Here is a 27202-nt window from a genome sequence, read left to right as displayed (position 1 = left end):
TTAGGCATCTAAGTATGAGCTGCAGGGAGGCACCTATCTCTGCTGAGTGATCTACAAATGGGAACCCATCTCCTGGAGTCCGGTGGTTTAGATGCCTAAGCTGTTCTTTGCAGCAATGAGTAAGGCACCTGCCTCTTCCCACATATAATGGCTGGAGGATTTTTAGGGATTGTACAATTCCACTGTGGACAGATAATGAAAGAATCATTGGAGCAGGGGGCTGGACCCACCTCCCATGCGAGTGGCCTGACAATGGACTACAGAGTCATTCTCATTCTCTCTCACATGCCCTCTCTGTCCCAGTGACTGATGCTTTGTGGATAAATACTTAAACCATCATTGGGTGAGCGGGTGGGGTGTGAATAAGCATCCAAAAGGTCAGGTGCTTATCAAAATTATGCAGAACTCTTGGGGCTTCAAAATACGGCCTGAAATCTCATGAGAGCAGACTTTAGGGGATTTCTGGAACTTCCTGCTTCTGGCAGAAATGCCAATATTAGCTTCTCTCTTGTAGTCTTTTGGCATTTCTGTAGTCACAGGACATGCAAATCAAAAAATAATGTGAAAAAATTATCTTATACTGAAATGATTATTAAAAAGTTTTGAGCAGGAGGTTTGTAGTAGGGGCCATAGATACTCTTTTCTGGATCATCAATTATAATAAATCTCCCCTTTGTTTAAAAATGTATGCAGTTCTAGTAATCTTTTGATCTCTGTTCAGAAATATTGTGCTGACTTATCAATCGCTAAATGTTTTGTTGTATGTTTTTGCTCTATGCTCCTCTTATTAAACTGGAGTAAGTCTTTTTGAAAACTGGGAGTGAACAAACAGCACCCCATAAAAAATGTTTTCAGTGAAAGAGGCCTGACTGTTCTGCTTTAACAAGAATAAGTGATGAGGTCATAGCAGTTCTTTCCAGTCTCTACAGTGCTCCACCCATACACTGTTTTCCTGAAGAATTGAAATCCTGACAGAAAGTCAGGAAAAGGAAATATAATTCCTGTGTTTATTTTTAAAAAAAACATAAATTTAACTTTAAAATATTGAATTATGTCTGTGAAGGGGGGGGGTCTTTCTTAAAATGTTGATGTTTTTTAGTCTTCATAAATATGAGAGACTAACATTGGGTGAAACTAGGAAAGTTGTAAACAGATATAATAGTTATGCAAACTTATCCACACAACATAACTCAGTTGCCTCTGCCCTGACCTTACTGATTGTTGGACTCTCTTAAGCAGAGACAATTAGTTAACCCAATATGTGTAGGGAGATTGTGATGAGGATGGATGGCCTCTGTAGATTGGCTTTTACATGAGATCACTAGACTAATTTCCTTTGTGTCTAAGTCAGATGTAAATGTGCATCTTCTTTTACCAGTGATAACAAATATTGGACCCAACCTGTGGCTGTTCTGGTGAAGTTTTGTGCTGTTCCAACAGCACAAAACAGCTCCAAAGCCATCTTAACAGGCCACAGAAGGATTTCCCTTCATAGGAGTATCTTTGGGAGTAGTAGAGTTGCCTTAATGGCTCCTATATCAACCCCCTCTTTGCAGCTGGTGTAAGATATGCTCCTAGGGGATGCCTGAGCTCCAACAACCCCAGTCTGCTATAACAGCTTCTTGAAAGCATGCTGCTCTAATTTATGCCAGGAATTGGCCCAATACCTGAACAGATCAGAATCAGAGAAGCAGAGAGTGTACTTTTGTGCCCCCCCCCGCCATCCTTCTGAGTTGCATTAAGCATTGGGCCTACTAACTTCTGTTGAGGTGAACATCACAATGTATTGACCTGAAAGATTTGTCTTGATTATTGTTTACCTCAAAGACAGTCAGTACTGATGCTGAATCAAACAAAATTCTGTGTGTGACTGTGGGTACATACAGAGAGAGAAGGAGTTTTATATGTGTGTGTGTATGTATATATATGCACACATACACACACACAAACACACACACATACACATACACTATATATATATAGAGAGAGAGAGAGGGAGAGAGAGAGAGTTATATAAATTCTGAATAATTTCATTAGGAAACATCTGAAAGAGTCTTTCATTAAGGTCCTGAATGTCTTAAGTGTTGACAATGTGGTTGCCATTATATAAGATACAGAAGAAGACCCAAGTCCCTACTCCAAGGAACTATCTCAATTGACGAATAAAATGTTGTAAGTTCAAATATGCAAACTGGATTCTAAATGTCCTTGGAGACTCACAGGAAGATACTTGTCTTTGAAATGTTTGGTTTTTTTTATCTATTGGGGGTCTGGCAGCATTTTTACGTAGATGGCTTAACATCTGTGGGCTTTATGGAAGAAGTAAGTTCTGAGGAGGGATTTGGAAGAGGAAAGGATGTAAGCTTGGCACTCTGGGATAGGGAGGGCATTCCAGGTATAGGAGGAAGCCTGAAAGAAAGCATGAATACAAAAGAGAGAGGAAAAAACTAATGGGAAGAAGAAAAAAGCAGGGCCAGATTCATGGAGAGCTTGGAAAGTAAGGATGAGGCTATGGAAAGTGAGAAGAAGCTAGGGGAAGGAATCAGATAGGGGAGGTAGAATTTTCCAAGGTGTGGGTGAGGAAGATGATTTTAGTTGCTGCGTTCTGAGTACTGTTGAAAAGAGTGCAATTATGATGGTGCGAACAAGACAAGAGAAGGAGTTTGGAGTAGCTGAGGTGGGGAGATAGCCCCGTGGGCAAGCATATTGTCTGTAGGAATAGGGAGGAAGTGTTTGAATTGTGTGATATTGCAGAGAAAGATCCGGCAGGATTTTACTATTGCCAAAATAAAAAGGAGAGGTGAATATTGCAACAAGGTTCTGATCTTTGCTGATGAAGTGTGATTGGAGATGCTGTCAGTGTCAATGGAAAATAGAAGATGAGAGAAAGAGAAGGAGATGAGCTTTTGCCATGTGGAGTTGGAGTTGCTGACTGGACCTCTAGGATGTTATGTCAAGGAGATAATTAGAAATGTGAAACTGGATAACTTTATTTTAAAATAGTGTTCTAAAGGGATGATATAACTAAATGCAGAACAAATTACTGTTCACCGCTAAAGAGTCATTCACAACAAATATATTTGTGTTTGCCTCCCAATTGACTTGCTGGGATTGAATAACTGTTTTATTAAATTCAGCTTTGGCCAGGTAGGGTATAAACCATCTGAATCATTAATATTACTATAGACTTGGGCTGAGTAGGAAACAGATATCACACCTGTGAGAATTTTTAACATTTGGAAATTTTTGCTGTCTTCAATAGGGATGAAAAGTCAAAATCTTGAAGACTTTCACCAACCAAAAATCAGATTTTTTTTTCTGTTCAGATCACTTGTTTTGATAATTTAGAACCATTTCATTTGATTGGCTTTCCCCCCTTAAAAATAGTGTCAATTTACTAAAATTTCAAAATGAAAAATTGTTTAGACTAAAAAAACTGAAACTTTCTGGAACAAAAATCTCAATTTTTTTTTAACCAAAAATTTGTTAAGTTCAGCAAAACACCTGACATAACATTCATTCATGAAAAGTTTCACTTTTGATGAATCAACATTTTCCAATGAAAAAATGTTTAGCTGGGACATTCCCAAATAGCCCTCACTAGTCTAACTTCTGAGGTAATCAGGAGTAGGGTTGCCAACTTTCTAATCCCACAAAATTCAACACACTAGCCTTGCCCTTCCCACGATGCTCTTCTCTCCGCTCACTACATCCCCCCTCCCTCGGTGTCTTGCTGTCCCCCACCCTCACTCACTTTCACTGGGCTGGAGCAGGAGGTTGGCATGCGGGTGGGGGTGAGGGTTCTAACAGGGCATGCAGACGCCAGGGTGGGGCCAGAAATGAAGGGTTCAGGGTGCAGGAGGGGGCCAGGGGTTGGGGTGTGGGCTCTGGGTTGGGGCTGGGAATGAGGGGTTCAGGATGCGGAGGGGCTGCAGGTTGAGGCAGGGGATTGGGGTACTGGGGGGGTGAGGGCTACGTCTGAGGGTGCAGCTCTGGGGTGGGGCTGGGGATGAGGGCTTTGGGGTGCAGGAGGGGGCTCCAGGCTGGGGGATGGGGCAGAGGGGTTCAGGATGTGGGAGGGGGCTCTGGGCTGGGGCATGGGGTTGGGGTGCAGGGGGGGTGAGGGCTTACCTCTGTCTTGGGATGCAGGCTCTTGGGTGGGACCATGGATGAGGGGTTTGGGGTGCAGGAGGGGGCTTCAGGCTGGGGCAGGAGTGTGGGCTTATCTCTGGTGGCTCCCAGTCAGCAGAGCAGCGGGGGGGGCTAAGGCAGGCTGCCTGCCTGTCCTGACTCCGCACTGCGCCCCGGAAGTGTCTAGCAGGTCTGTCTCCTAGGCGGAGGCGCGGCAGGTGGCTCTGCACACTGCTCTCGCCCACAGGCACCATCTCCGCAGCTCCCATTGGCCGCAGTTCCCAGACAATGGGTGTGCAGAGCCGGTGCTCAGGGTGGGGGCAGAGTGCGGAGCCCCGTGGCCCCCCTGCCTAGGAGGCAGACCTGCTGGCTGCTTCTGGGATGCAGTGCGGAGCCAGGACAGGTAGGGACTAGTCTGCCTTAGCTCTGCAGTACTGCTGACCGGACTTTTAACGGCCTGGTCAGCAGTGCTGACCGGAGCCGCCAGGGCCCTTTTCAACTGGGTGTTCTGGTCGAAAACAGGACACCTGGTCACCCTAACCAGGAGAAATGTTCTGATTTTGTCACATGAGCTGGGCTTTCTATTGCCTGCTAGCTCATGTAAAAAATATAACTTGTATGAAAAAATCCTACTTTTCTGAGGCCGCATTTATGCCTTAGGTAATTTTAGCTGTGCAGTGTATATATTTCCTGCTAAGTTTTGACCTAGGTTTACCTCTCTCACCCCATATGTTTTTGATGCTGTGCTGTAGCATGCTTTGCTTGCTGCAGTAGATTTTCATGGCCTGAGTTCTACTGCCACAAACAATTACCCATGCTTTCTGCAGTTGCCTCTGCTCACTCAGCAGCTGCTTATTAGAATGTCTGCCTCACCTGGCAGGCCCAGACTAATCAATTTACCCTGGCCGCACTTACTGATCTGACCATAAATAGGAAGACAGGCTCAAACTCAGAGACATTTCCATTATTTTTTGTCTGCAGATCGGATCTGTTTTTCATCCAACTGGCTGGAAAACAAGCACACCTAATTTACCCAGCATAGTAGATATGACTTTTCAAAAAAGTGATAGCGTCCCAATGTTTTTCCACTTTTCCAGTAACACATATATGCTTGTTTACATAAAATTATATGAAGGTCCAGTCTCGGCTCTCATTGGGCAAGATTGCTACAGGCCCATCCATGTTTTCCTCCCCACCAGGGGCATCTCTCACTGCACAAGGATCTGTCACAATTGCAGTCCCTGCAGTTGTGGGAATTTAGGGGCTACTCCTTCAGTGGATCTCTGAGGGGTTAAAGAGCATGGAAGGAGGTGAACAGCCTGGTCTGGTGAGAAGCCTGCTTGCAACAGATGAACAAGCTGCACCATTCTAAAAGATGGTGCAGCCTGTGCTGTCCCCTTGCTAACCACAGATTACAGTTAAGGCATCAGGGATTGTTCTCTCATCCTGTAATTGAAGGGATGGGATATATTTAACAAAGACAGCCTATTTCTCAAGTGTTAATTTGGCACTGGAGTTGAAAAGGTTTTCACAAAAACCAAAGAATTGGAAGCCACCTGACCAACAATCAGTTCCCCTCTTAACTATTCATTTTCTAGTCTCTTGTGATCTCATAATCTCGCTAGATCTCCAGTCATGCAAGATTTCCAGAGTAGATAAGAGCAGAATATCTAATGTAAAACTTAGTAGGGAAAAAATCTTTAACAAAGAGTAAAAAATAGCAGGCCTTTTTCATACTCAGTAAGGAAAAAAGGAAATAGTCACTTTTTTCCTTTGCAAGTTGCCTTTAAAAATGCACAACAGTACTGCAACAAACCATATCATTCGATTTAATCTGCAAGGGAAATCTGGGCAACTAGAGAGTAATTGCTCAGATTGGAATTTGGCCAAGACAATGGGGTTAATACCCCATCTTTTGTGGAAAGGACAATCTTTAATTACCTTAGTCATGACCCTCAGTTTCACATAGTCCTTGAAAGAAGGCATCTCTAGGAAATGTACATTTCAAAAGGACAATTAAGTACATATTTATGAAAATATAGGGTGAAATCTTGGCCCAGTTGAAGTCAATGAGAGTTTTGACATTGGCTTAAATGTGGCCAGGATTTCACCCGTAGTGCCTGCAGCTTAGCTATTAGTTGCTTAAGCCCAAATATTGATCTATCCTATAGAGTCTGGTCCTGGATGTTACCCAGAGAGTTTATTTTTAAAGCAGTGACTCAGTAATAAAATGACACAGTCTCACTTTAATGATTACAGCTGTGAAATATTCGTCAGGCTCCATTAGTTGCGAATGTAAGAGTTCCTGCATATTTACATTTAAAAATCTTCAGATTCAAACAAGAGCATAACACAAAACATCAGGCAAGGATAAGATAGCTCATGTAAAGTCTCCAGTGAGTACTTGGTTAGACTTGGCCAGTCATGGAGCACTCGTCCTTGGTAACACTTTTCCAATATACAGTTCTTTAGTACTTGTTCCTAAAAGAGAGATTCTTGTTCCTCCAAATTTAATAGTAAATTAAAATCTTGTCAAGATAATGAGTGGATGGACTATAGGAACTTGAAGAGTGGGTTATTTCTTTTAGGAAAGCAAAGAAGTGAACAGCAGGCACAGGATTATTAAATTATCCTAATCTTTAATTATCCTAATCTACTTTCATTTACAAATGTGAAATTCTTGCCATTAGATTTTGAAGCAAAAGCAGCATTTTTTCAGGCTTGTGGAGAGAGGCTGTCATCCAAATTTTCTCTTAATGTTTACAGGTGCTTTAGAAAATTTTCTCTATATCCTCTTTCAGCACAACTCAGATTCTTCTCTTCCTAACGTGGTATGCAGATTTAAAAGCTTCCCCAAAGAGATCCTGTGGGATGATGAGAGCTCTTTAAATCAGTGGGATTTAGGGCACTGAGATAGAAAAGTATCTGTGTTTGGCAAAAAAAAAAAGACAAAGAATTAATCAATGTATCATGACAAGAGAAACCTTGGATGACAGCTTTAGGTCATCCATATCTAGTTATGGTCTTAATGGAGAGGAGGGTGGGGGGCTGTTTAAAGCATGTATAGTATGTGGCTTCAAGAGACCTCCAGATCCAATGACATGAGACCCTATCAAGCAAACCCTACATCTTCAGGGATAAAAACAACAGTCTCAACATCATACTTGAAACTCCCAACAGTATCACTGAAGCAACTGCTGGTGGGTATCATGGAAAACTACTGCAGAAAATTCCATTTTCAAAGGGAGTTGGGGGTGGCATCATAGACTTTGTCACTGGTAGAATTCTGACTCTCAGTATACTGAAATTTGAAAAGGGTGCTAAAATAATCCTATATTTCCCTGATGTGTGTGTGAGAGAGAGAGTATTACAAGGTGAGATCCAGAAGCATGAGGGATACTATCATGTAGTATTATTTTTGCCTAAAAAGTTACTTGATGATGGGACATCCACAATCAAACAATTATTTTTAGTGGCACACACAGTGGAGATTGGGGCTCTATTAATTATCCTTCTGAGGCCTCGGGGAAGCCTTAAGATTTTTCAGCCTAGCTGCAATAGGTCTAGTCAATCTATTTCTTTAAACCCAACATTTCCAAATCTGTGTACCTACAGCTAAATCCATATTTAGACACATTATACGAGTGTGCTATTTTTCTAAGATGCAGCACACCTGCAGCTCCAGCTGACTTAGTGGGGTTTGTGGGTTTCTCTAATAATAAAAAATGAAGCTCCTTGTAAATGCGCAAGCAATTCTTTTACCCTGTCATTATAATACTCAGGCTTGAACATACCCAAAGAAAACTATTCTTGTGCATTATTAAATTAATTCACAAGGAAGGTTGACTGACTTTGATGTTGATGAGTTGTGACAAAACATTAGTTCCTTTCAAGTTTTTACATTTAGAAGCCTTTAAAAAGCCCTGTTTTGTGTTTCCTAATTTGTTTTTCAATATTCAAATAATGTTAATTGCTACAAAGCATTTAGCTATTTACTTACATTTACAAAAGTACCCCCAAAAATCTCTGGGTGCAGTACAATCCTGCTAAAACTTAACATCTAGTAGATCATTGTATCATCCTGGTGGGCAACTCAGTGAAGACCTCTACTCAGTAAGCAGCACTGATTAAGAAAGGGAATAGCATCTTACAATAAAGATGTAATGGTGAGATGGAGAATAGTACTAACATTTATAATGCCATTATATAAACCAGTAGTACACTCTCATCTAGAAAACTGTTCAGTTCTATTTGTCCTATGTCAAATAGGATGTGGCAGAAATGGAGACGGTTCAGGATGGGGGCAGAGAATCATTAGAAGCATGAAAAAATGACCATATGACAAGAGACTGAAAAGATTGGGGATTGTTTACCATTGAGAGTTGATGAATAAGGGAAGAGATGATAAAGTATAGAAAATAATGAGTGATACAGAGAACGTAGGCCAGGCATTTCTAGTTACTCTTTTGCATAATGCAAGAACAAGGGGACACTGGATGAAATTGAATGGCTGTACATTTAAAAATGATATATATAATTTTAAATTGGTCCATTTCGTAAGCTAGTGAACACATTTTTTTTTTAATTTTCAAATTCAATTGTTCAAGTTTCAAAGTTAGCTGTTTTGTGTTTACATTCTTCAACAGATTTACTTCTCACTAACCCATGTAATAGCCAAGATATCCAGAATTATGAATTAATATGTTGAGAAATTTGTATTAAAAATGTAGTAGCTAAAGATCGTTTATTACATCAGGAAATAACTATGATTCATTTTAAAGATCAAGTATAATCTCGTAAGACCTACTTCAAAGCAGCTCTTTTATTTGATTGTGTTTATCTTATAATTTTTAAAGTAAAATTTAAATCCGCATCAACCATGATTATGTAAACACATAGTAATACCATTGCAATATTAGCTATATGCTCTATCCTCATCCTGCTCTTTTGTCATCACTTCACTACAGCATGTTTCATATACGGTCCAGTCTTGCCAAGACTTAAAGATATAGGGCAAGATCCTCAGCTGGCGTAATTCATCCTGTCTCCATTCACTTCAGTTGAGCTATACTGATTTATGTCAGCTGAGGATCTGGCCTGTAATTTTATGCCCACATGTATTTGTCACTGATGTCACTGATATCACTGAGGTGACTCATGGGTTAAAGAATAAGCCCATCTTTTTGGGATAGGAACTGTGTATTTTGTAGGGGTCTGTTTGGAACCTAGCACACGTTTGGGTCATCGGTGCATGCATAATATCTATTAATTAATGAACTAATGGACAACTTTGAAAAAATAATAGCATGAAATAGATTTGCTGTAAAAATGGTCATTGGTACCAGAGATTATTGTAATTATTATGGCTGCTCAATGCTGAAGTACACCAACCCCTTAGGGTGTCAGTAGTGTGCCAGATAGGGAGGCCATTTGTCTGGTTTTATACCAGACAGCCCTCTTTTTGGCTGATTTGGCCCTCATCCTGGACTCAGACAAAACCGGATGTGGCTTAGTCCAGTATAAAACAGGGGACGCCATTTTGAACAATGCACCACTCCATCTCCATCAGTGTGACTGTGTATACATGCTGCATGCGAGGTTAGGCCGGCGGGGACAGGGTGGTGCCCTCTTGAAAGTAGCATCCCCCATGTGATGTATGAGGTCATGGTGGCAGGGGCCAGGTCATGCAGGCAGAGCAGGTCCATGCCATTCCTGGAAGTGCTAGAATGTCTGGTATTCTGGGAACATGTGAGTGGCCACTCTAGTGCCAGGTGTATCACGATTGGGAGGCAAGCACTGTAGTTTTTTCAGCAGCTAGGCTTTGTCATTGCTAGCCCTGGTGAGTCCCCAAAATCACTCAGAAACATGGCTAAGGGAAAAGGTATTTTACTAGGACTGGCAGGAAAGGGAAAGGTTGCAGATAGCCAGGCATCGTTCAATGGGAGCAGTAGTGGTTCTGGTTTGGGCCTCTGAGCTAGTCAAATGAAGAGTCAGGTTCTTCAGATTTTTAGTACTTGGGGTGTCCTTTTCAGTCCAGGGTCTATTCCAGAAAATAGGAGCTTGTGGGTTTCCAAGTGAGGCTCAGTTAGTGTCTCTTCTTGAGGCCCCTCTGCACTGGCTGCCTGCCCAGCTGCTGCTGCTCCCACATAAGTCCCACACAGACCTGCACCCAGATGTAAAGTTTGGCAGTCACAGCCTGTTCCACATGCAGCTCTGCATATGGTTCCTGGGGATTTTCTGCCTCCAGTTTCTGTTCAGCTCCTGGCTTCAATGTGGCTGCCAGTGCCACTTCTCCAAACAGAGCCCAGCACTCCTGGTTCAGGACATTTCCTCTTACCTGGCCAGGGAGAAAGGGAATTGCAGTGGCGCTGATGGGAGTTGTAGTCCCCTGCTTAGCAGCTCCATCACATAATTAAGAGGAGTTTTTTGGTAAAGAACAAAAATTTCCCACCATCCCCTGCTGATCCCATGATGACTGCAAATCAAAGCTGAGTCTCCTAAGCCCCAAACTCTTTAATTTACAGGATTTCATGTTTTGACTCTCTCTAAATGAATAATAATTTGAAGAAGGCATTTTCTATCTCCATCTTATTAAGCCAAAAGTACTCTCTTAACCTAGTAAACATGATCAGAGGTTAAGAATAGATTGGTTTTCAATTTCTAAGAATAAAATACTTGCATTATGAATTCTAAATAAAACAATATAAGTTTTCTTGTGGTAAGAGGATCCTCTTTTATATGCACAAAGTGCTTAGAAAAGGTACATTTGCAGTATCATTATATTTTCTCTGGCATTAAAAAAACTACATCTCTGCTAGATTCTGCAGGTTGGGTATTCTTTATTCTTTCTGAACTGTAAATTGAGGCCAAATCCCAAGGTCTTTACTCAGTTATTACTCTGCTTTTATTTGTTTTTATTATTTTTTGCCAAGGCAAAAGGAGTTTGCTTGACTAAGTAAAAATAGAGGAAAACCCAAGTATGGCTTACAGATTTGCCCATAGTGGGCATGGTAAGACTTATAAAGATACAGTAGAGATTAAGCATGAGCTTGACAGTGAGTAACAAGGAATAGGCAATTTTTGAAGCATATTAAATGTTGCTTTTTTCTCCGGGGACCCTTTCCAGTGGAAAGATGTGGATCAGGCTTTGCATTCACATTCTCTGCTGTTCAGCAAAAACTGTATTGCCAGGTTAATAAACCACAATCCGATACCTCCTTAAGGCCTTATGTGGAGTTGTGTGTGTGTGTGTGTGCAGTTGCATGCATGATGTGGGCTGAAAATGCTCTGCAGTGATTCATGCTACCTCTGCAGAACTTCCTGCCTGGTTCAGTAGTACTTAATCTTGGCACTTCACTTTGTCACTTAAAAATAACTTGAAGATAGTGGGAACAGTAACACAACTTTGATTTTACACTGTTTTCAAAGGGACTAAAATAAATGCTGCACAACATCATAGTTATGATAAAACCCTCTTCTGCTCTTAGCACACAGATCCTTTCCCATGAATCTTATTTACCATAATGAATACATGTTGTTTTATTTGCACAAGTTAAACTTTTAAACAGGAAAATGGATCTGTTTGTCCAGCACTCATCTGGACCATGTACAGGAAGTTTCAGACAAAAAGTTTTTTGGTAATTTAAACAAAGGTCAAATGACATAGACCATTCAATAAAGCAGCAAGGACCTCTGAATTATGAAGGTGCTAAAAATTATGGTACCTTAAGTTGAGAACTACAGTAGCTGACCACGTTACTTTCTTTCTGTGGTATGTGTAGCCTCTAGTACTTACACATGGGACTACACAGTCCCATGCTTGCTCACAATGAGAGTTACTGCCAGGATAGTGCGCAGAGCATTAAATAGTAGAACAAGAAACACAATAAGGCATTTTCAGATAAGGCTCTTCATCTCTGGAACAAACTTCCTTGCTTGGTTTTACAGCATTTGGATTTTGTGATCTTTGAAGTGTGCTGTAAGGTCCCTTTAGTTTTTCAGGTCCTGATTGCAATGTTGTCAAACATCACAATATTTGGTAGTTTACTGAAAGCCCCAGTTTCTCAATTCATGGGATTCAGGGCTGGCTCCAGGCACCAGCCCACCAAGCAGGTGCTTGGGGCGGCCAACGGAGAGGGGCAGCACGCCCGGCTCTTCGGTGGCAATTCGGCGGCAGGTCCCTCTCGGAGCAAAGGACCCACTGCCGAATTGCCGCCGAAGACTGAAGCAGCAGCGGTAGAGCTGATCGCGATCGCGGCTTTTTCTTTTTTTTTTTTTTTTTTTGTGCTGCTTGGGGCAGCAAAAACCCTGAAGCTGGCCCTGATGGGATTACATGAAAAGCCAAGCTTTAATTAAAAAAAAAAAGGTACTAATTTGCATAAGGTGGTGACAATAGCTTGCTACATAACCCCCAAAGGCTATGACACCAGAAGACAAATAAAAAGATGCCAAAGTCATTCCTCTCAAAAATGTCATGATTTTAAAGTCAATCTCATGATTTTTGAAGGGTCTGATGCACATAATAATAATATATGGAGATATACCTATCTCATAGAACTGGAAGGGACCTTGAAAGGTCATCAAGTCCAGCCCCCTGCCTTCACTAGCAGGACCAATTTTTTTGCCCCAGATCCCTAAATGGCCCCCTCAAGGATTAAACTCACAACCCTGGGTTTAGTGGGCCAATGCTCAAACCACTGAGCTATCCCTCCCCCCCATTTTGTGAGCATGTTGGGTTGGCAATACTGTCACTAGCCCTGACGTGGGTTTGTATGGGGGGGGGGGGGGCGGGAAGGGGCTCAAGGAGTGTTCCTTCTCACCAGTGCATGGGTCAGGGACAATTGCAGTCCTGTGCTGAGGGGAGTGCTGAGACTGCACCCTCCTTGAGCTCTGGAGAACACACATCACCCCAAAATGTGTGAAGAAGAGGAGGGGTAATGGTTCCCTCTGCTGAGCTCCTTATGGGTTAGGGCTCAGGACTGTGCCTTAGGCTGCCTAGAGTTGCCAGGTGTCCGGTTTTTGACTGGAATGCCCGGTTGAAAAGGGACCCTAGCAGCTCCAGTCAGCACCGCTGACCAGGCCATTAAAAGTCCGGTCGGCAGCACAGGGGGGCTAAGGCAGGCTCCCTGCCTTCCTTGGCTCCGCGCAGCTCCCGGAAGCAGCAGCATGACCTCCCTCCAGCTCCTACAGATAGGGGCAGCCAGGGGGCTCTGCACATAGCCCCAATCCGAAGCACCAGCTCTGGAGCTCCCATTGGCCAGGAACCGCGGCCAACGGGAGCTGTGGGGGTGGCGCCTGCAGATGGGGCAGCATGCAGAACCACCTGGCCACGCCTCCATGTAGGAGGGGGACATGCCGCTGCTTTCAGGAGCTGCCTGAGGTAAGTAATGCCCGGAGCCTGATACGCTGACCCCCTCCTGCACCCCCACCCTCTCCCCCAGCCCTGATCCCCCTCCCACTCTCCAAACTGCTCGATCCCAGTCCGGAGCACCCTCCTGCACCCCAAGTCCCTCATTCCCAGCCCCACCCCAGAGCCCACACCCCCAGCAGGAGCCCTCATCCCCACCATGCCCCAACCACGTGCCCCAGCCCTGATCCTCTTCCCGCCATCCAAACCCCTCAAACCCAGCCCAGAGCTCTCACACACAGCCCCGCACCCCAACCCCCTGCCCTAGCCCAGAGGAGCCCCCTCCCACACCCTAAATCCCTCATCCTTGGCCTCACCCCAGAGCCTGCGCCCCCAGCTGGAGCCCTCACCTGCTCCTGCATCCCAACTCACTGCCTAAGCACAGAGCCCCCTCCTGCACCCTGAATTCCTCATTTCTGGCCCCACCCTGGAGATCACACCCCCCAGTTAGAACCCTCACCCCTTCCCGCAACCCAAACCCCTGTCCCAGCCCGGTGAAAATGAGCGGGTGAGTGAGGGTGTGGAGAACGAGCGACAGAGGGAGGGGAGTTGGAGTGAATTGGGGGACGGGGCCTCGGAGAAGGAGCGGGGCATCAGAGGAGGGGCAGGGCAGGGCAAGGGTGTTCGGTTTTGTGATAAGGTGATTATTATGGGTTGGGAATAGGAGGTGTTTTTATGGTGGGTTGGGAGTTTAGTGGTTCCTAAGCGGCTAGAATTTTGTGTGGATTTTTTCTAATAAATGTTAGAAATAATTTACCTCCAGGTACCTAGATTTTGGGATAGGTACTTCTAGTAGATCAAAATAAAAAATTCAAACCACTGTACAGCTGGGGAAGAAGGAGGTTAAAACCAGAAATATTTTTCATGAAAAAAAACACTGGAATCATTCAGTAAGGGTTGATTCCTCTTGCTCCTTTTCTGGTAGAGCTAAGTTTCCATAATCAGAAATGTGCAACTCTTGCTTTATGCGTAACTGTTGCCTTATTAACCAGCTAACTGCCGCTACTAACCAATGATCCACTAACACCATTAAGCACTACAATAATTTCAAAATTCTTAATACTGATTATACCTCAGATTAGTGGAGTTGTCATGGGTTAACACCTTGTATACCACATTTCTGTTGGCTCTGTTATTTAGTATGAACCCATTTCTTCTAAGCTGTTTGTTCATTTATTTATATTTAAATAATAATAGTAAAAATGCCTGTTCAAAAACAACTTCAGCGGGACTAGTCACATGCTTAAAGTTAAGCATGTGCCTAAGTGTTTTGCTGGATCAGGGCCTGTAGTAAGCACATTTTTGGAGATTATATTTATTGCTGGTTTAAGTATATATTTGGAAAAGTATAATTTACCAGCTGCACATAGATTTGTGAAAGGTATAAATCATGTTCTAATGAAATAACTAAATCGTTTGCTCCTGTTTACCCTTTCTGATAATACAAAACAAAAGGGACAGCAGATGAAAATGAACGGAATCATAGTCACACTTTCAGGTCAAGCTAAGCATAGTTTAATTAGGCATGTTAAAAGCATCTTTATGTACTCTATCAACAGTGTGATATATTTGATAAGTTCAAGCAGAGTTTGCTATGGCTTTACAAAAAACATAGGTTTGTCTGCATGTGGAGTATAGCATTCAGTTTTAGTCATTGTCTTTGAAAAAAGATACAGTTGAAAAATGAGAAATTTAATTAAAAGTTTTAAAGTTTAAAATATGAAAATATTTGCTGGCCACAAAAATACTTGTGTAGGAATGCTTGTGAACTAATTAAATTATATGGCACATAGATGGCAGAGTTGTCCTCAGACTGTTCCTGACATGAAGGGCTTATTACTCCTTTCTGTCCTGTGTAAGTTGCATGATGACTGGCAAACATTTGTCATTTGCCTTCAGGATAATTCATGAATACTCCGCTGGTTAGTTTAAAAAAATTGCATGTAGACTTGGGCTAGTCCGGTATATCAATAGCAAACTGGAATACTTGCAATTAATATAGTTTTTCTTCAGTTCAGCTTAGACAGCAATCAAAAGCCCACTGAAGGCAATGGGAGCTTTTGAACTTTGAATCAGGCCCTTTGTATCTTTTGATTTTTTTTTTGGAAGAAAAACTTTATCTCTATAGCAACTAGGAAGCATCAACTATTGTATGTAGTTTAGTTTTCAAGGGAGAAACTAGGTAGTCATTTCTAGCACTGTTCTTCTAGCTTTCTAGAATAAAAATGTATGTGCAGCTGCTAAGCAGTATGCAAAGAATCTAAATACAGTTGGGGCGGATAGTGCTGTAAGTAGATTGGTTGCAAATCTGTGATTGTTACCACCTGCATGGCAGCTGAATGAAATATTTGAGCTCTGTATGCTGTTGCAGTACTTTCCGAAAGACAAGTATGGGCATGTTTGTTTACTAGACAGTGTTGGATTTTCTGCCCTTTGACAGATTAAGAAATACTGCTTTTCCCAGGATAGGGAAAATGATGTCAAAAGAAAGAATTACAGGAAAAGCCCTGAATTTGAAAAAGCATTTGAATACAGTAATTGTCATTAGTGCTGGAATGGTAATTACCGGTAAGTTGATGAAAAAGTGGATTCTGTACAAACTTGTGAGACATAATACCTGATTGATAGCCAATAGTAAAATAGCACTGTTAATAATAAAGGAACCAGGTTCTCCTAGATTCTTACTCATGTAAGTAGTCCCACTGAAGTCAGTGGAACTTGTGTAAGAAGTAGTCTAAAGATGGAAGAATTTAGCTCAGTATTAATAAAGTGCTATGAATATCTCTGTTCTGTTACGAGTAGTTGGATTCTGGTCAGCCCCGAGCTGTAGGGTCAAGTCAAGCACAGCGTTCTTAACAACGATGTTCAAGGCATGAAAACCTTCAGAAAGTTGAGTTATTTTGCAGTCTTCAACAATATGTGTCATAATCCTCTTCACGAGACATGTAGAAAACCAAATTTATAACTAATCATATAGGAAGTCTGCTCAGTAGTGAACTTACTCTGGTGACTAGGACCAGGACTTTTTCTGAAACAAACAAACAAGCAAACAAACCAACCCTGTCACCATTTCCATGGAGATTGTGGCTATGACAGACATACACAGCCTTACCGAGAAGCTACAGAAGAACAGAGCTAATTCAGTATTTTATTTGAGCAAATACTTGCAGAAAAATTTCAGCGTTATTTGACAGTTGTAATAATCAGAAAATTAAAATGCAATATGTAAATATTAATTTGCAAAGTGGCATGTAGTTTGGTTTGTCTCTGTTATCACAGCAATTTGCCTCACCTATATTTAAAGGTGTTAAAGAAACTTCAGAATTACAGAAAATTGAAATACTTGCCAAATTGCTGCTATGCTCCAAAAATGCTGATCATTTTTGCAAATCTAATTCACTTTCTGCTGCTGTTAGCCAAGGCCATGGTTGCAATACCTGGATAACAACTGTGGTTATATAGATAGTATCTCTAACACAGGAAGTGGAGTAAAATCATTTTGTCATTCTGCTTACTGATGTCATCACATCCTTCTGCAGTGCCAGTTTATAAAGAACTCTTTTATCATTTCATGATTCCTGCATAAAAATAATACAAATGGTTAGGCGTTGTCATTTATTATAAAGATGTAGATAAATAAAAAAGCCATTGCTATCATTTTTTCACTGATATAGTTTTTTGCTCGAGCTGCATTAAACTCCTTGTATAAGGAGTTACCTATCAGCTACTATTGGTAAGGCACTTATAATGTTATAACTAATAATGTTATATTGCATCCAAAAAACCTATGTTAAGAGAACATTAAGATTGCAAAATTAAGCATTCAAATGTTAGGAAATGCTAGAATGAAGGGTTCAAAGTCCTGTGAAAAATGTAATACATGTGACCATGTAATAAACTAATACATACACACATACTACTTTGATTTGAGTGCTTGACTTTGCAACCTGAGTGTTTTCTTATTATATTTTAAAGTAATTTCCTAGACTTTTAAAACTTAAACTTTGAAAACATAAAAATGTCATCTTGTGGAACCATACTGTCCCTCTCACCCAGATGGTGAATCAGCAGGATTGGGATCTTTATACCCACAGTACAGTGCTCTGCCACTTGAAATAATAGTGGAGTAACCTGCCACTAGAGGGGAATAGAGTCTTATTTAGTGGTTAAAATCTTTCAATCCCAGTTTCTTCCTGTCCCCTTTTTCTTCTATTCTCACCTCCTCAGTCCTGTTATCCCCTTCTGCCCTGTGTCTAACTCATCCCCTAGCCTCACCCACTGCTCCTATCTTTCCACCCAGCCCCTACCCCTGCTCCCCCTCTGTTCCTGTCTTCCCTCGTCTGCCCCTGCTTCCCTTCACTGTGTTCATAGCCTCACCATCTTCTGCCCCCTCTGCTCATTTCCCCGTTCCCCAGCTTGGTGGAGATGGTGCATATGTAGTCTCATCACCACGTAGGAACATTGAGGAGATGGAGCATGCTCAGTGTCTACAGAATCTTTGGAGAATTTAGCTACCAAACTCTAAGATATCTCTACTGAGCGTGTGCAAACTGAGATTTTTCAGAATCTTATAACTTGGCTGAATTTGGGCTGATATTAAAGGGACAGCAAATGGCACATTCCTGACATTACAGTGATCAGCCTGCCAAATTTCAAGTCTCTGTTCTAATGCGAGGGAATGCTAGAGTTTCTTAAAGAAACAGTTGCAAGAATTTTTATACGTTGCAAACTAACGTATTTTACCCTAACCTCTTTTTACCCAACTGAACCGTTTTAGTTGAAACTTTTGTATATATGTTAGCCTGAAGCAGACACCTGGCATGAAAAATTTCAACCCAAATGGTTTAAATTTAGCAAAGTTCAAGATGGCAATTACACTGATCTGTCTGAAATGAGTAAACCTCTGGAATTTTGTTTGCCAATTAGGACATTCAGCTAATGGATATCTGTGTGGTGGCACCTTCATTTTCTTATTGTTCGAATAGAATAAAAGTATGATAGGTAATCTCAAAAGAAAAAATGGCTGTTAAAAAGGGAGATTCCAAATAAATGTGGTCTGATTCTCCTCTGACTTATGTTGGATTTACACCAGATAACTCCATAGACTTCAGTGGAGTTATTCCTGATGTGCACCAATGTAACTGAGATCAGAATCAGGCCCGTACTGTATGCTTACTAGAATTATTTATTAAAAAGATACCTGTGGGTCTGCTTTGCTCTCACAACAATGTAGACCAGGAGCCATTTTAATGAAGTAGATGGAGTTACAGCAGTTATGAGATCAGGCCAGGCTTTTAAGTGTTCAACTTGAGCTTTTAAGATGAGATCAGGCTTTTAAGTGTTCAATATGACAGCATTAGGACACTTTGCATAAAAATGCCTTCTGGGATGTCATGGAATACACTAACACAGAAAAAGAACAGACATGCACTAGACATAATGAAAATGAAAGACCAAATACTGTTCTCAGCAGAATGTCAGATGGTGTCCTACATATTTAGTATTAGCTCCAAAGAAAGACTTAAATTAGTATTCTTATTAGTTTACTGTAATATTTGTAAATTCAAACAAATAAACGACATGCTTAGTTGTTGGATAGTACGTGATCTTTATGGTACGGAAACAGAGAAATTAGATAAAAATGAAAGTACTGTGTTACCCTACTTTATTTCTTAGAGTTCAGAACATACAAGAACCCAAAATAGAGAGCGAAAACATGCTGCTCCACTAAGGCAGTGTGGCACAACTCACCCCACCTTCCTTTAAGCTCGCTGTTTCCAGAATGACTGTACCTGCATGCTTTGTTACAGAGATCTCTAGCCCGCAATCAGGACCTGGACACCTCTTCAGTGCCCGTAAAGTGATAGCTTGCAATTCCAATGCAGCTCTCAAAACAACATACCACTCCCTTGTAAATTCCTTGATTAGTAAACACAATAATAAAAGAAAAAACACAAGTTTAACCTTAAGATAGGTCTGCAATTTTGTTGTAGCTGGTGGTACCTGCCAGGAAGGGAAAGTGACACCTGACTTTTGTCTGTTCCTTATTGATTGGATCGCCCTGAAAAGGAGCATTTTATGTTACCACGTTCTCAGCCTCCTCTGGCCAGGCCAGCAAAACTCATAAACATTGTGCCCCTGAAATGTGTAATGGTGCTACTGTGCTGATTACAAATCCCTATTGAAACCGTAACTAGCCATCTAGTGTTCACTATCATTGCCATTACATTTTTTAGTAGTAATCAACCTATTCTTGCACCTGACCCCTACCCAGTGTATTTCCCCTTTGCATTGCTCCAGCAGAACAAAGTTGTTTTAAAGGGCAGCTTGGGATTTTCCTTTTGAGAATTCCCCAGTGGCATGTAGCCAGGGTATTGAACTCTGTGTCACCCACTCTCCCCTTCCATAGAGGAGGTGAGTCAGGGACAGATTAGGGGCAGGAGGGAGCATGAATAGTGCATGCAGCACTCTGGTTACTATGAAAATACCATTCAACATAACAAACAAGCTTTTAATAAATAGTTTGATACTTCTTGTTTAAGTGTTTGGAGTTTTGTTTATTTCACCAGACTACAGACAGTGCCATTACCATATCCTTGGGGGATGCAACCCCTGTAAGGGGTCATGAGTCGGTCTAGGGGGTTGTGATCACTCTCCTTTTTTTTATGGCTATTTGGAAGGAGGGGTCCCAACATTTATTTTCCCTTGTGACAGTTGCTCTTGTTGAAGTGTAGCCTATTAATTTCTCATTGACCTTAGTTCTTTGCAATGTGTAGACCTTAGTGTCTTTTTGGCAGGAGGAGAAGGATTTCATTGTCTTGCCCATGGTTTTCAATTTTGTTTAAAATATTCAGGTTACCCCTGTTGTTTATGTTTCAGTCTGCAGTTATCTTTTCTCAACCATGTACCAATATTTTCTTCCAGAGTCATTTTTTCTTATGTGTATCAGTCCCTTAGCTTAAGAACCCTCCGTATTCTCTAAATACTTTGTCTAAATCCGGGTCCCATTAATGTCAATGGCACAACTCCCGTTGACTTTAGTGGAGCCAGGATTTCACTCACTGTCTCTATGCTTCACCAGTACAGTTCCTGATCCTACACTTCTTACTCAGGCAAACCTTGCATTGAGGGTGTGGGAAAGCTTTGCTGATTAAAGAACTAGTAAAAACTGTTGGATTTGGTAAGTACTGCGTTCAATATAGTGTACAGCACACCCATCACATGCTTCCTAGGGAGATTCAAGATGTTCTTGTTTTCTTTTTCTTTTTAGAGTCTATGATGGATGTTGTTTTATTTACTGTATGTTTGGGTGATGGCTATGGGATTTTGTTTTGCTTTCATTGGTTTTGCACCTGCTCTGTATACAATCATTATAATCTCTGGCTTTGCTTAAAACATATTTGATTACATTTTGTTAGGCACCCAGATGTCTTAGGCCCTATAAGTAATTATGCATTGCTATTGTTGTTTTCAGTTATACTTCTTCAGCAGAGAAACATGTCCCTAAACAAGGACACTGTATTATATAAATTAGTACTTTCACAGTGAAACAAACATGAACCCTGCCTGCCTGTGGCTGTGGACATACTAAAACTAAACCTTATGTAGTTTCACATTTTTGCCACTTACAAAAAAACACTGTCTCCAGTTACAAATAGCAAAATGTAAGCTGAGAGAGGTTAAGAGATTTGACTAAGATTACTCAGCTAGGGCCCAATCCAACTTTTGTTGAAGTCAATAGAAATACTCCCATTCATTTCAATTGGAGTTGATTGGTTCCTATATTAATGTCAGAGCCTGGATTAGTCCCAAGTCTCCTGACTTGCATTCCTGTACCAAAATTACCAGATCTCAGTACCTCTCTGGAAGTTACTTAACTTCTCTGCATCTGACTCTCCAGTGCCCCCAGCCACAATGGGATTACCTCCAGCATTCTTTACCCCACTCTTCTTCCCATGTTGGAGGCCTGGAGGAAGCAGAAGGCATTCAGGCCAACTCACCTAGAATTCTGCCTCGTAGCTCAAAGGGCTCTTTTCTAAATTCTTGCTCCAAGCACTATGAAAGCATGACTGTTTCATTCACAATTCACTTCTCAGTAAGGAAATGCCCAAGGGATAGAGATCACAAAACGCACTCTAAATTAAATGTGTTTAGGGCTGGATTGTACCTTTAGATGTAATCCTGCATAAGGGCCTGTATGTTTTTGTACTGCCTGAGAAGGAGCCCTGAGAAAAGACTGTGAAAATCATAATTCCTTCCCTGCTTTGCCCTTTCCCCCCAAATCCTTTGCTGCCGTAGAGAAAAAATGATGAGTAGCAGGAGGTACAGGGCTAATAAGCCTTTTTATTATATCAGTCAGTTACCCACAATGACCTTGTTGTTTTCTTAAGAAGAGTTGCCTTGTATCATTAAAGATTAACATATCATGTTGTTGGCTTTTAAGGGAGGAGGAGAAGAATTATTTGCCTCCAGGCCCCTATTCTCCCTCCACTATTTACTATTTCCCCTGTCACCTCAGTTCCTCAGCTGATTTCATTGCCCCCCCAGCATTTGGTTCCCAGTCTCCACTCCCCATGCACCCCTCAGTTTCTTTCACCAGCTTCCAGTCCCAGTTCTCCCCCTCCTCAAAGCCCCCAACCTCCAGTCTCCTTGCCTAACCCAGCCTTGGCTCCCAGTATCTTGGCCCAACCAGTCCCAGTCTCCCCCTCCAATTTCCAGTCAAGTTCCTCTCCCACCCCTTCCAGTCCCAGTCTCACCACACTCTTTTCTTCAATCTACTTCTTTCCCTCTCCCCAGTTCAGCTTTTGTCCTGTCCACATTTGAATTAGAAAGCTATCTTCTCCATGCTGCCGTGGTGCCAGAGTGGGGTTGTGTGTGCGCGTGTGTGTGTGTGTGTGTGTTATTGAGAACAGAGGCAACAGGCTCTCTGTCTCAGTTCCAGTGCCTGGCTCCAGTCTGTCACAGATCAGCTTTTAGAGGGAAATCCTTCTGTGCCCCCCTAGCTGTGGGCTTGGAGCATGCTTAGTCACTCTGTGGTGATGACATATGCACTGTATGATCAGCACTAGTAGCGATGAGAAGATGGAATATGCTCCATGAGGTTGGAGTCTTCAACCTCTACTGAGCATGTGCAAACTGCAAATTTCAAAGGCTTATTACTTAGCCACATTTTTATGGGGAAGGCAGAAAGCACATCCCTGACAGAAAAGTCAACCACTGCCACATTTTAGATTTCTACTCCAAAGTATAGGGGGCGATAGAACATTTAAAAGAAAAGGTCTTGAGAATTTTTTAACATGGGCAAAATTATATCTAATTTTTCAAGCCTCATTCTCTGATATGGCTGAACCATTTTGGCTGAAAATTTTATATATATGAGGCAGACACCTGGCATGGAAAAGTTAAGCCTAAATTGTTAAAGTTAAGCAAAGTTGTAAAGCAACTGAAAACAGCATCTTTTAATGGGAAATGTCAGGGAATTTTAATAACATGTAGGTCCAACAGCCCTGCCTATAGTAACAGGTATGGTACAAGGCAATGAGATACAAATATATGAATAAAAAGTGTAAAAAACAAAACAAAATAGGCATGAGGGTGAGGACAATGACAATCTAAAATTAAAAGAGAGGTTTGACATACCTATATCACATATGCATGTATACATCTACATCTATATATCGTTACCTACATGAGTAGGCAAAAAGTACTGTACTTTTCTAGAAGTCTTGGTAAGACATTGCATCTAATAAATCACCACTGCTTTTATATCTCAACCACAACTCCTTCTCTCAGGAAGAACTGGTTATAACAGAAAACAGAACAATATTGAGCAACTATGTAGCCTTCCAACTCTTTACCTTACTGTAACAAAATCTTCCATAAATATCCAGGTTTCATTAAGACTAATCAAAACATGAGCATATATTGTATCTCAATACCTCATCATGGAAAAGAAACAGAAATTCAGTTTCTCACATTTAGATTGTAAGCGTCAGGCAGTTCTTCTGTTGAATTGCCACCATTGCTCAGGCAGGGCACTGGCTCCCTCCTATTTAATTCATCCAGGGAAATGTACTGTGCCTGACACATATTCAGACTAGTTAAGAAATGAGATGCTTTCAACCAAGTATTTGTATGTTAATTTCAAAGATGTTCCCAGTGAGGTGAGAACCCCCCCACCCAGCCCTGTCAGAACTTAAGAGTTCCTAGACAATATTTCCAGTGCAGCTTTCACTTAAAAAGCTGATTGACAAGAGTGGTACCTAATCAGTGAACAGAATTTTCCAAAAATTACACAAGATGAGTCACTTTTCCAGGGCTCTAAAGATAGATGTTGTGATAGCCACCAAGATAACTATGATCCTACTAGAATTTGGGTTGGAGATCAGGCTGTGTGCCTAATTTAACTTTGTTTTGGCATTGACATCATGGAACATTGTACATGCTGCAGTTTATATTCCTACCTGATGTCCGTTTGGCAACTCATTTTTCTCTCCACAAGCTATGCTGATGAGTTTCATTGTAGAACTCTGTGGGATCTGTGATTGGATGCCAGAAAGCTAGTGCTGCTTTAACCTTTTTACCATTCTTCACTTACTTTTCCTTTAATTTGAAGGTGTTTTTGTGATTTTGCTGAGCTGTTTTTAATTGCCCATTGTGTTTCTGTAACTGCTCAGAATTTATAAGCAGCATAAAGAAAAGTTCCACAAAAATGAATGGAGTTGATTGTATTGTTAAAAGTTCCAAAGAATTATGTTTTCAATTTATTTGTTATGGATCCAAATTGAAACCCTTTCTCATGTGAGTAATCCTGGAGATTTCAATGGGATCATTCTCGGGAGTGACAATTAGTTGCGTAAGGGTTTCTGTATTGTGCTATGTGGATGTTGCTCTCTACAGTTATGGTGATGTAAAAAAGAGTTATAAACTATGTCGATTTGAATATGGGCTTGCTGGGAGCTGTTGTTCTCAGGGAGCAAGAATTATGTTGGTAATACAGCATTTGAACACAGTTTTAAAGACACATACGAGGTGGAAGATTAAATCTAGTAGCTCAAGGTAAATAGGAAAGATGTGGGTGAGGGTTCCACCCCTGAGGTCTGTGGACAATGCTTTGGTGAAAAGGGAATTCTCTTGCCCTTTTTGTCAATTTCATGGATGCCCTCAGGGCTCTGAATGGCAGCCATGACATTGACTATAGTTTTCTTGTATTTTTAAATAAATTGTATATTCTACAGCAGGGGTTGGCAACGTTTGGCACACGGCTCGCCAGGGTAAGCACCCTGGCGGGCCGGGCCAGTTTATTTACTGCTGACGCATGCCCGGTCCCCAGGCTTTAAGCCCTGCAATCGCTGCAAATGGCCTATGCCCGTCAGCGATCCACATACCAGCTGCCTAAGGTACTTAGGCGAAGGGCACATAAGTGACAAGTGCCATATCTGCAAATCCTTTAAACGTAGGGGTTTCTGGCATTTGCGTACAGATACAAATGTACAGACTTAATTCCACATACTGCCTTTTATCCCTTCCAGCAACTTCTGCTGCCCTGGATTGAGGATCCAGACCATATTTTTTACCCCCTGGGTAGTATTTTTTATAATAATGCTATTTTATGGTTTTCCCTTGCTTTTTGCATCTGTAATGTGATGTGAGATGTTCAGGATGAGCACAGAGAAATAAACAATTCTTGGAAAACTAGCCATTGTAGGATATTTAATCATAGTGATCCTTCTCTGCTTGCCTTGTTCAAGCGGAGTAATATGTTATTTAGTGAGCAGTCTCATTGATTCCCCCCTTGGGACTACTCACTGAGTAAGCTACTTCTCAGCCTAAGTAAGAATAGCATAATTGGGACAATTATAATTTAGTAAATGAATTTTAAAAATGTTTAACATAGTAGCATGTTATTTAGAACATTAATTCCGTTTGGAACCCTGTTCTGAATGGCTGTAAATAATCATTTGCTACAGTTGAAGATATCATATATTTTTTAATCAACTGACATTCTTTTGTGTTACTGAGTTGTTGTAATAATTTCTCAAAGGAGTGAATTCTTTCACATGCATGTAGCTTCGGTATACTACAGTCCATTCTCTAAAAGAGCTTGCAATCTAAGGCCCTCATCTAGCATACACTTAAGCATGTGCGTAACTTTACACACGACTAATTCATTGAAGTCAGTGTGATAGCTCACATGCATAAAGTTACACATGTTCTTAAGTGTTGGTAGGATCAAGGTTCAAGAAACTCTTCTGATTACTTTGGGCAAGATTGTGAATCCCTTGCTCACATTGGTAAGCAGTTATTCAGAGCAGTAGTCCCACTGACTTCAAAAGGATTTCATGTGCAAATAAATGATTCATAATTTAGCCCTGTCAAGGTTCCTTCCCCACTCTGAACTTTAGGGTATAGATGTGGGGACCTGTATGAGAAGCTCTAAGCTCAATTAACAGCTTAGATCTGGTCTGGTTGCCACCACTCCCAAGCACTAATTCCCTTCCCTGGGTAGTCTTGAGAGACTCTTCACCAATTCCCTGGTTAACACAGATCCAACCCCTTGGACCTTAAAACAAGGAGAAATTAACCATCCCCCTTCCTTTCTCCCACCAACTCCTGGTGGACCCAGATTCAACCCCCTTGGATCTTAAAACAAGGAAAAATCAATCAGGTATTAAGAAAAAGGCTTTTAATTAAAGAAAAGAAAGGTAAAAGAAAACCCTCTGGGAGAGATTAGCATACCAGCTACTCTCACAGACAACAGATTCCAAACACAGAGGATGCTCCCCGGGCAAACCCTTAGTTACACACAAAAAAAATACCCAAATACCAAATTTGACTATTCCTCTAATTGCACAAGACAGGTTACAAAGAAATAAACATAAACCTATTTATTTCCTTCACTAATACTCACTACTTAATAAGAGGCTGAATTCTGGAGCTTTCCCACTCTGGTCCAAAGTGAAACTCACACAGACAAAGGGAACTTCCCTCCTCCCTTTTTAACCATCTTGTCCTCCCATTGGTTCCTCTGGTCAGGTGTCAGCTAGGCTAGGTGAACTTCTTAACCCTTTACAGGTAAAAGAGGCATTAACCCTTAACTATCTGTTTATGACAAGCCCTCAGTTTTTTGAATGTGCTCTAACTTCTCATACTCTTCCTGTGTCCAGAAGAACTGTATTCTTTCCTCTGGGTACATGTTAATGGAACATCATGCCTCTATTATGTTGTAACTATTGCAATGTGTTCTCAAGAGAACTTTGGAAGTCATCCAGACTATCCACGGAGTAAATAAAAAGCATTGTACATTGTATAAATCATAAGTTAAAACTACTCATACAGTAGTTTTGGTTGGAAAGCATAATCTGCTTGAAGTGATGCCATGACATTATGATTTTAGTGAGTTCTCTTTTACTTGTTGATAAGAATAAGCCCTTTTAAATAATAGTTTTCATTTCATTTAATTTTGGCCATTTTATTATAAAAATCACTGAGCTTTGATTGCAGAAAATGTCTCTTTAGAACAGACATGTTTTTCTATTAGTGCAAGAATAGGTAATATACACTGTTGTTTTCAACAAAATATTTAAAAGTGAATGTAATTATTATAACATTATCTAGAGTATTTTGGTAGTTATTAAAATGAAAAATCAGAAGCAAAATAGAAGC

The 27202-nt window shown here is 41.2% G+C and overlaps 1 protein-coding gene and 1 long non-coding RNA gene across 4 annotated transcripts in view; one reads left to right on the top strand and one right to left on the bottom strand.

Annotated features, from left to right (window-relative positions):
• The window catches only part of SYNE1 (spectrin repeat containing nuclear envelope protein 1), a 488794-nt gene that overhangs the window by 49574 nt on the left and 412018 nt on the right, over positions 1-27202 (top strand). The window lies entirely within an intron of this gene.
• Positions 4517-26971, bottom strand: LOC122173512 (uncharacterized). Of its 2 annotated transcripts, XR_010599726.1 has the most exons (4): positions 26448-26971; positions 18738-18940; positions 17053-17115; positions 4517-7056 (listed from the first exon to the last, which is right to left on the bottom strand). It is a non-coding gene; the product is annotated as an uncharacterized LOC122173512 (long non-coding RNA). The 2 variants fall into 2 exon arrangements; XR_010599725.1 differs by lacking the exon at positions 4517-7056 and having other exon boundaries at positions 14227-17115.

This window comes from Chrysemys picta, chromosome 3 (genome assembly GCF_011386835.1).
Source record: "Chrysemys picta bellii isolate R12L10 chromosome 3, ASM1138683v2, whole genome shotgun sequence".
Taxonomy (NCBI): Eukaryota; Metazoa; Chordata; order Testudines; family Emydidae; genus Chrysemys; species Chrysemys picta.
Note: the sequence above shows the minus strand (reverse complement) of the source record. Positions and strands in the feature narration are given on the sequence as shown.